The sequence below is a fragment of the Rutilus rutilus genome (genome assembly GCF_951802725.1).
Source record: "Rutilus rutilus genome assembly, chromosome: 11".
Classification (NCBI taxonomy): Eukaryota; Metazoa; Chordata; class Actinopteri; order Cypriniformes; family Leuciscidae; genus Rutilus; species Rutilus rutilus.
Window position 1 is genome coordinate 30,358,886 of NC_140216.1, and position 10,331 is coordinate 30,369,216.

The window sequence follows — 10,331 nt, forward strand, 5'->3', positions numbered from 1 at the left end:
AAAAAAACACTTTTGGTGCGCATCCGAGTGCGATTGCCACATTCACACCTGCCCAAACGAACCGCACCAATGGGGAAAACGAACTCTAGTGTGATTCAACCAAACTAAATGAGGCAGGTGTGAAAGCACCCTTAGAGCTCAAACATGAATTGGGGCTCAGGTCAGGAAGCAGACAGACTGGCTAAACCGTCCGTCTGCTAGCTGTCTCACGTCACCAAGGTCAGATAAATGCCATCACATAGAGACTCTTTCACCTAGATATCATCATATAGAGACTTTGTCTGTTCCCCGAATTAGGAAATACAAAAAACTCCCAAACCCATTTAAGGGCAAAATTTTAACTGATGTTCAAAAAAATAAAATTTATATAATACAGATGAACAAATTTCTTACCTCTCAGATGCAACATGAATCAATGCTTTTCTTACCTCTCAGGTAGGTCCTTTAGGGTATCGTGGAGGGGTGTGGTGTCTAAGACCCAACATCTAGCTACTGGAGTGCCTCAGGGCTCAGTGCTTGGACCACTTCTCTTCTCCATCTACATGACATCACTAGGATCTGTGATTCAGAAACATGGCTTTTCCTATCACTTTTCCTGATCGTATCTCAGGCTGCCTGACAGACATTTCTGGCTGGATGAAGGACCACTACCTTCAACTAAACCTTGCGAAGACAGAGCTACTTGTGGTCCCGGCCAACCCAACACTTCATCACAACTTCACCATTCAGCTAGGCTCGTCATCCATAACTCCATCAAGGTCAGCCAGGAACCTTGGAGTGGTAATTGATGGTCAATTGAACTTCACAGACCACATTGCTAGAACTGCCTGGTCATGTAGATTTGCCTTGTACAACATTAGGAGGATCAGGCCCTTCCTATCAGAGCATGCTACACAACTCCTTGTCAAAGCGCTAGTTCTATCCAGACTGGACTATTGTAATGCTGTCCTGGCTGGTCTTCCAGCTTGCACAGTCAAACCTCTGCAACTGATCCAGAATGCTGCAGCCAGAGTGGTCTTTAACAAGCCAAAGAGAGCACATGTCACTCCTCTCCTCACAAAATTGCACTGGTTGCCAGATAACAAAAAAGACACATTGGGATTGGCATTTAGAGACATTCTGAACTCTACTGGAGTTAGACAACACGTGTCAGGACCCACTCATTGTCATAATCATTCTTTAGATCAATATTGTCACATGGAATCAATGTTGATATCATTGAAATTCTGCAGCAGAGCGATGCCATCTCAGATCATTATCTAGTCTTGTGTATACTCCATTTAGCCAAGATTGCAAAGTCGACTCTGTGTTACAAATATGTTAGAACTATCACTTCTGCCACTAAAGATTGCTTTATAAATAATCTTCCTGAGCAGTTTCATCACCTCAGCATCCCAGATAGCTTCGAAGAACTCGATATTGCGACATAAACTTTTGACTCTCTCTTTTCCAGCACTTTAGACACAATTGCTCCTTTGCACTTAAAGAAGATTAAAGAAAATAGTCCAGCGCCGTGGTACAACGAGCACACTCTGGCCCTTAAGAGAGCAGCCAGAAAAATTGAGCACAACTGGAAGAAAACAAAACTAGACGTTTTTTTTGAATTTCGTGGAGAGACAGCACGATTGCGTACAGTAAGGCCTTAAACACTGCTAGATCTGCTTATTTTTTCAACTCTCTTAGAAGAATTGCAAGGGTGGGGACAGCAACTGTAGAAGCAGATATAAACTAGAGGAGATTTAGGAGAAAGCCAGGACAAGCGGTCTGTGAATACGAGGAGAGCACGTAAGGTTTTGTTTCTTAATATCCTGTTCTCCTGTTTCTCAGTTTACTATTTGACACTAGGTAGGACAATTTTCAATTCTATGCTTATTTTTAATTTTTACCTTCACAAAAATCTGTATTGTAATTAGACGTGTTCCTATTTTGAATAACAGCTGCATGTGATAAGTGTTGCAGTTTGTATTTTATTGCACTAAGTGTAGCACTGTCCAACAGCTAGTTTCGATTTCTCCCATTTTCGGGATATTTGCTTTTGCTGTGCTAATTGCAAGGGCAGGGACAGCTGTCCTCACTCAAGCTTTTGAAAGCATTATTTATGTAGTGGGCGCACTGTCGTGGAAGCTTCAGCGGAAGCGTTCAGCTCTCGTGTTCAGCCTCCTCGTGTGAAGACCGACACGGGTAAAGACCTGCGACTCTACCTGTACGACTCCACCGAGCAAGGACACCTGTAAGGCACTTATTTATCTTCTTCAACCCTTTCCTTTCCCACTTTTATCTTATTTCCTTTACTCAACATGTGCTTTCAATACATTCCTGTTGTCTCTCGACAACGCTCTCTCATCACGCACAGAAGGCAGCGCAATACTGCTAATCTGCGTCCCATTCTCTCATCCTTACACAACACACACCTCTCTCTCTTTCTGTGGGTCTATGGAATTGTCAGTCAGCAGTCAATAAAGCTAACTTTATTCCAGCCTTTGCATCTCAATCTACTCTTAATATCTTGGGCTTGACTGAGACCTGGATTCGTCCAGAAGACTCAGCAACCCCTGCTGCTCTCTCTAACAACTTCTCTTTCTCTCACACCCCTCGCCAGTCTAGGAGGGGTGGGGGTACAGGTCTTCTCATTTCTAACAATTGGAAATACTCAACTCTCTCTTCTCTATGTAAAAACAACTCGTTTGAATATCATGCTATTACACTTTCAACTCCCATTAAGATCCATATTGTAGTCAAGCTTTGTAGAGGAGCTGGATGTGCTGCTGCTCTTTCCCTGAGGATGCCACCCCACTTGTAGTCTTTGGTGATTTCAACATTCATCTAGAGAAGCCGTATGCAACAGACTTCATCTCTCTCCTAGCTTCATTAGATCTCAAAAGTCTCATCACCACAGGTACTCACAAATCAGGCAACCAACTGGACCTGGTTTACACACGCAACTGCATCACAGACAACATTTTGGTGAAACCTCTCCACGTTTCAGATCATTTCCTCATTACTTTCAATCTACAACTCACTACCCATGCACCATTAACCCCCCTACCAGTTACTTTCAGACGAAACCTGCGCTCACTTTCTTCCTCCCATCGTTCCTCTGCTGTGTCATCTTCTCTTCCCTCACCCTCACAATTCTCATCTCTGGATGTGAATACCGCAACGGATACCGTATGTTCCATTTTAACTTCTTCTTTAGACAATATCTGCCCTCTCTCCTCCAGGCCAGCACGTGCTACTCAATCTAACTCCTGATTATCAGAGGTTCTTCGTGAACCGAACTTAGAGCAGCGGAGAGGAACTGGCGCAGATCAAAAGACACACACACAGACCTATGTATCAGTCTTTGCTCTCTTCCTTTTCTGTTGATATTCATGCCGCGAAATCTTCATATTTCCACAACAAGATCAACAGCACCTCTAACACACGATCACTTTTCAAGACATTCAACTCTCTCCTCTGTCCACCTCCACCACCACTCTCCTCTGTCCACCTCCACCACCACTCACCTCCTCTTTAATGGCTGATGATTTTGCTAACTTCTTCACCAACAAAACAACAACTATCAGCAGACAGTTCTCAGCTCCACACATACAGGAACCCAGACCAACCTCTCCCACAGCCAAAAACCTTCTCTCCTCCTTCTCTCCACTAACCGAGGAAGAAAACTAAACTTCTAAACTTCTCCTCTCCAGTCATCCTACCACCTGCCCTCTAGACCCCATCCCCTCGCACCTTCTACAAGCCATCTCTCCCACACTTCTACCAGCACTCACACACATCATCAACTCATCCCTCCATACTGGCATTTTCCCTACAGCATTCAAGCAGGCTCGGGTAACTCCACTGCTTAAAAAACCAACATTAAACACATCACTTGTAGAGAATTACAAACATGTCTCTCTCCTACCATTTATTGCGAAAACACTTGAACAAGTTGCTTTCAACCAAGTATCATCTTTCCTGTCTCTGAACAACCAGTTTGATGTCAACCAATCTGACTTCAAGAAAGGGCATTCAACCGAGGACTGCATTACTGTCGGTCACAGAAGCCCTAAAAGCTGCTTCCAAATCATCAGTTCTTATTCTCCTGGATCCGTCTGCTGCCTTCGACACTGTAAATAATCAGATCCTTCTGTCCACCCTCTCATCACTGGGCATCACAGGAACTTCCCTCCACTGGTTTGAGTCCTATCTCACAGGAAGATCCTTCAGGGTCGCATGGAGAGGCAAGGTATCCAAAGCACATCAACTGATCACAGGGGTTCCTCAGGGTTCAGTTATTGGACCCCTCCTCTTCTCCATTTACACCACATCACTGGGACACATCATACAGGCACATGGTTTATCTTACCATTGCTATGCTGATGACACACAGCTCTTCCTCTCATTTCAACCAGATGATCCTACAATAGCTACACATATCTCAAACTGTCTGGCGGACATCTCGGCATGGATGAAGGAACATCACCTGCAGCTCAACCTGGCAAAGACTGAGCTTCTCTGGCTCCCTGCCAATCCGTCTCTACATCACGACTTCACTATCCAGCTAGATTCATCATCAATTATCCCATCAAGGTCGGTCAGAAATCCTGGAATAATATTTGATGACCAGCTGACCTTCACAGACCAAATTACAAAGACAGCTCGATCATGCAGGTTTGCACTGCACAACATCAGGAAGATCAGGCCTTTCCTAACTGAGCATGCAACACAACTTTTCGTCCAGGCCCTGGTCATTTCTAGGCTTGATTACTGCAATGCTCTTCTGGCTGGACTTCCATCATGTGCAACTAAACCTCTACAAATGATTCAGAATGCTGCAGCCTGTCTTGTCTTCATAGAGCCCAAAAGGGCCCACATCACTCCTCTATTAATCTCTCTGCACTGGCTACCACTCGCTGCTCGCATCAACTACCACAGGCTCAGCTCCCTCCTACTTTCACTCACTCCTACGAGTCTACATCCCTACCAGAAGCCTTACGATTGGTCAGCTGGTTGTACCAACACAGAGAGCCACAACATCACTCTCCAGAACATTCTCATTCACGGTTCCATGCTGTTGGAATGATCTCCCCACCCTCATCCGGAATGCAGAATCCCTGACAACATTCAAAAGACTGAAAACTCATCTCATCCGTGAGCACTTAACCTCATTTAAAAATAAAAAAAAACTTTCCTTTTCCTTTAATCCTCCCTTGTCTGGCTTATGCTACTCTAAGCAATGCCAGAACTTTGTATTTTGAGCACTTCTTGCATTGTTTTTGCCTCTTCACGATGACTTGCTTAAAGGGCATTATTTTTCTGTTATCTCTGTAAAGCTGCTTTGAAACCATCTGTATTGTAAAAAGGGGCAGGGCTATATAAATAAATGTGACTTGACTACAGTGTATTTGTGCAGATACAAATACGTGTGAGTGCTAACTCCTGTACACTCCACTGCACACTGACCAAGCAAAAGATGCAAGATAGAAGTGTATTACATTTTTCACATCCATGTTTAGTTTGGCGTGTATATGGCCAAACATTTGATGTTTTTTTTGTGTAGAGTTAGGCAACTATGCAAAAACAAAAACATTTTTAGAAGAGTTTTGAATGAAGTGTTTGACTTTTGCAAGAGATGTGTGACATTTTACATGTTGTGTGCATGTTTTGTGGTTTTGTGTGTAGAGTTTCGAGAAATGGAGCCATAATTTCAGAAATTGTCTGTAAGTAATCTTTTAAAAACTATAAGATATTTGCATAACAAAATTTTATAGTTTACATATTTGCTTTTCTTGTCATAAAGGATGGTCTGTTCAGATACTCGTGTGACACAAAGAATGGGGCACTTTTGAATGATTATCTTCCTGGAGGCTGTGTATGAATGTGCATGTAATTAAAGCTCTGAGAATGCCACAAACAAACAAACAAACAAACAAACAAACAAACAAACAAACAAACAAACAAACAAATAAATTCTGCTCCATGTAAAATAAAACCACTTTTTATTAAGCCTCTGTATATATTAGGAGTTTTGGAGTTTTAACATATTTTTAAAAAAGTACCATTAATTTCTCTGTGTGCAATGTTTAATGGGAAAACATATTTCAGCATTGTAAATGCAATTCTCACAGGTTCCTATTCTATGTTTTTGACAAATGTGTCAGATCAAAAGTGATCCGTTTTTGATATCAGAGGGATATCCTGAATACTGAAGGCAACTCAAGATATCTTGGAACATCTCAGAACTAAGTCCTGAAAAACTTGAGTTCTCAGTGATTTTTGTCACAGATGTGGCAGAGCTGGACAGCTCGAGGCCACTAACACACACACACACACACACACACACACACACACACACACACACACACACACACACACACACACACACACACACACACACACACACACACACACACACACACACACACACACACACACACACACACACACACACACACACACACACACACACACACACACACACACACACACACACACACACACACATCAGGAGAGAGAGAACATCAAGGCACAGCACATCGCTGCCCTGAACTGGGTCACAGCCACAAAACATAACAGTCCTAAAAACACCCAGTGCATCACACAGACATTTTTAATCATTTCCATGCACTATATTTACATGAACTCACTTATATCCTGGTAAACCCTACGTTGTGTGGACCAAGACAAGTGTCCCCAAAAAGATAGCAATAGCAGAAATCTTTGACCTTGTGGGGTCCCCATGAGGAAAACAGCTTATAAATCATATTATGATGTTTTTTTGAAAAAGGGATAATGCAGAAAGTTTTCTGTGAGGGTTGTGTTTAGGGGTAGTGTTAAGGGGTTAGAATAATCATTATCCCTATTTAAAGTCCCCATAAAACATTGAAATCCAGTGTGTGAGAGATTGTCTTTCAGTGCAACTGTTCAACACAGCTAAGCTTGTATATATGTATCATGAGTGCTCATTATGCTTAAAATTGACTCCCTATGGAATTTCAGGACTGCCTTTGCTCTCAGAGAAAAGAGAAGGGAGATAAGCTAGTTTAGATTTAAAACAAAAAATACTTATAGGCACTATATTGCGTGTGTGTGACACTTACATAAAATTATATGCCTTTTCAATTAACTGATTTCATCTTCTGTGTGAAGCTACAAGGCATTGATACAGGTAGGCAAACCTGTTAAAAATATTATTTTATTTTATAGTATTTTTTTAAAGGCCAAAAATGACACACATCACTTTTAACAAACGTAGAAAAATGATTTTTTTACGGAAGCCTCCGTAAAAATAGTTTTCTCCCTGTTGCTCAGCTCGTTCCGTCTCCATCCATCTTTCCCTGTACGAGCTGCCTATATCCCTACGAGTTCTCCACATATATGCATAAATGAATTCCAATCATCTGTGCATGTCCCTATAATCTGTGTCCTCATTTGCATAATCTTCACTTGGGTACTTGTGCATTTCCCTCTCTCTGTTCTCTCTGGCTGGACTGTGAGCTTCTCCCTCTTGCATCCCTGCCTTCCCCTGTCCTCTTCCATCAAACTCTTACTCTCTCTCTCTCTCTCTCTTTCTGTTGATTTCATGTTTTAACTCGCCCCTACTTCCCGCCTCTCTCTGATGAGACCTCTTTGAAGTCACGGTTGTCACAGCAACGACATGATAGTGAGGGGATGGTTGCGGGCTATCTCTCTGTGGAACGCTGGGGATTCTCTGATCGTCCCAAGTCTATAAATCAAACTCTAAAATTAGCATTTTTCTTGGTGAGTGAATATGTCCATCATTCAAACACAATCGTAAATGTTCACCAGCAGTAGTGTAATGCACTACTTATTTAACAACGTGAGCATCATTGAATGCTGCGAAAGCCCTTTGATTGATTTAAAATGTCACGCTGTCTGTGATATTTGAGAGTGCAATATTTCGTAGGAGATATGAATGCAGATTTTAGGCCATCCTTGAATGGAGATATCAGGTCACTCAACAGCACTGTGTTTTATTTTTGTCACACATGTATTGGGTTTCCCCACCAGGCGTCTAAAAATAGACACAAAAAAAAAAGGAAGGGAGAGGCAGTTTAGTGGGGAGTGAGAGGGAGGAAGAGGAGAGAAAAGAAGAATGAGCAAGTGAAAGACTAGCCCGCTCCTCCTCTTGTGTCCTCTCTTCTGGAGTGGATCGATCACGAAGACTCTCAGAGGGTCTCAATATCGAGACCACCATAAAGTGAATCCTTCATTACACACTGCCAGTGGCCAAGCCTTTTTTGTTGTGTGAGTGCAAATTGAAGCCTGAGTTCAGTGAAAGCTCTAGAAATTGGATGAAGCCACATTAAAGAGCAAATCACTGGAAAATGGCCTGTAATAGTATATGACAGATTTATGCATTTAGCTAAAGCTGTTTTATGAAATATTATCACTATATATTTTAAAGCCTTGTCTGCTTCAATTTACACGCACGCACACACACAAACGCACACGCACGCACACACACACACACACACACTGCACTTTCCATATACGTCATGATTTTTATACTGTACAAATTCAACCCTAAACTTATCCCTTAAAGGGATAGTTCACCCAAAAATGAAAATTAGCCAATGATTTACTCACCCTCAAGCCATCCTTGTTGTATATGACATTCTTCTTTTAGACAAATATAATCAGAGTTATATTAACAAATGTCCAGGCTCTTCCAAGCTTTATAATGGTAGTGAATAGCCGTTTCTGTTTTGACGTCCATCAAAGTGCATCCATCCATGATAAAGGTGCTCCACACTGCTCTGGGGGGTTAATAAAGGCCTTCTGAAGCGAAGCGATGCGTTTGTGTAAGAAAAATATCCATATTTAAAACTTTATCGGCTAAAATAACTAGCAGACGGCAGACGGCCGTACGCATCGATTTACAGCGAAAGAGTGACCCTTGACTTGAAGCATTGACAAACGTGGGAGTGCAGAGGACAGAGCAAAACAAAACACCAGTCACGAATTAGAAGTCTAAAACGAGAATTTTTAAAGAGAAATGTCTTAAGCTACTCCTACATGCTACGTCATACATCGTCAAGTGTTACTCTTTCGCCGTAAATCGATGCGTACGGCCGTCTGCCGGAAGATAGTTATTTTAGTTGATAAAGTTATAAATATGGATATTTTTCTTACACCAAATTTCAGGCTTAGATCAGGTAGAAATAATAGCCTGCATAGGCTATTCTCCATTGTTTGGTGCATTTATTTTACCTTTTTCTTTCTTTCTTTGTATCACTGTCAGATAGAATAAATAGCAAAGCATAAAACATGAGAATGCTTCAGATATCTGTTGAATTATTAACCTCAAAATCTATTTTTCAACTCTATTATTGATCCTGATAGAATTGACTGAATGTTAAATGTTTTACTGAGACTGAGAAAAAAACGTGGGTGTGTGATTGTTGGTGTATATGCAGTCTGTTTTGGTATAATCTAAATGTTTCCAAGTGACAGGATTTTGTTTTTCACCTTATGCTTCCTTGTTCATTCACACATGCAGAAATGCACATGCTCCACAAATGCCAGTGCTTCTCTGCTGCATGGAGTTAAAAGCTCAAGGCTGTGCAGTGCTGCACCATGGACCACACACATTTTTTTCTTTATCACATAAAGCATGAAGGTTTATCACTTACAAACACACATAGAGGTGTATACAATCCACACACACACACATTTCGCTATCTTGGGCTTCTCCATGGTCGTAATGATTTTTATACTGTTCAAACTGTATTTTCTATTCCCCTACACTAACCCTTCCCCTAAACCTACCCATCACAGAAAACTTTCTGCATTTTCACACACACAAAAAAAAAACACATAATTTAGTATGTTTATTAATCCATTTCCCTCATGGGGAGCTGGCGGGTCCCCACAATGTAGGTGATCTCAGGTTTTACTGTCCTTGTGGGGACATTTAGTCACTGTAACTTAAACCTGTACACACACACACACACACACACACACACTCAGTTGCGCACACACAAACACACACACATGTACACACACACACATGCACACACCTCACTGCAGTGTTATAAACATCTGCTCATGTGCTGCAGTGGTATCTCTTAAGTTTCCCACAGCAGAGTGTCTGTTATTCATCACCCTTTCAAATTGCATTTCACACACAAATTTGTAGTTGTTCTCCTTGAGAGTTAAGGTTATAGATATTGGGCATCTAAATCCTGTTTATGTTTCTCATAGCTTTTATTTAAAAAAAAAAAAAAAAAAAAGAAGAAAAAAATGTATGTGAAAACCATTTAAATGGTTAAAACGTTACCAGTAGAAAATGTTAGTAAAAAGGTACCTATAGTGGAGAATAT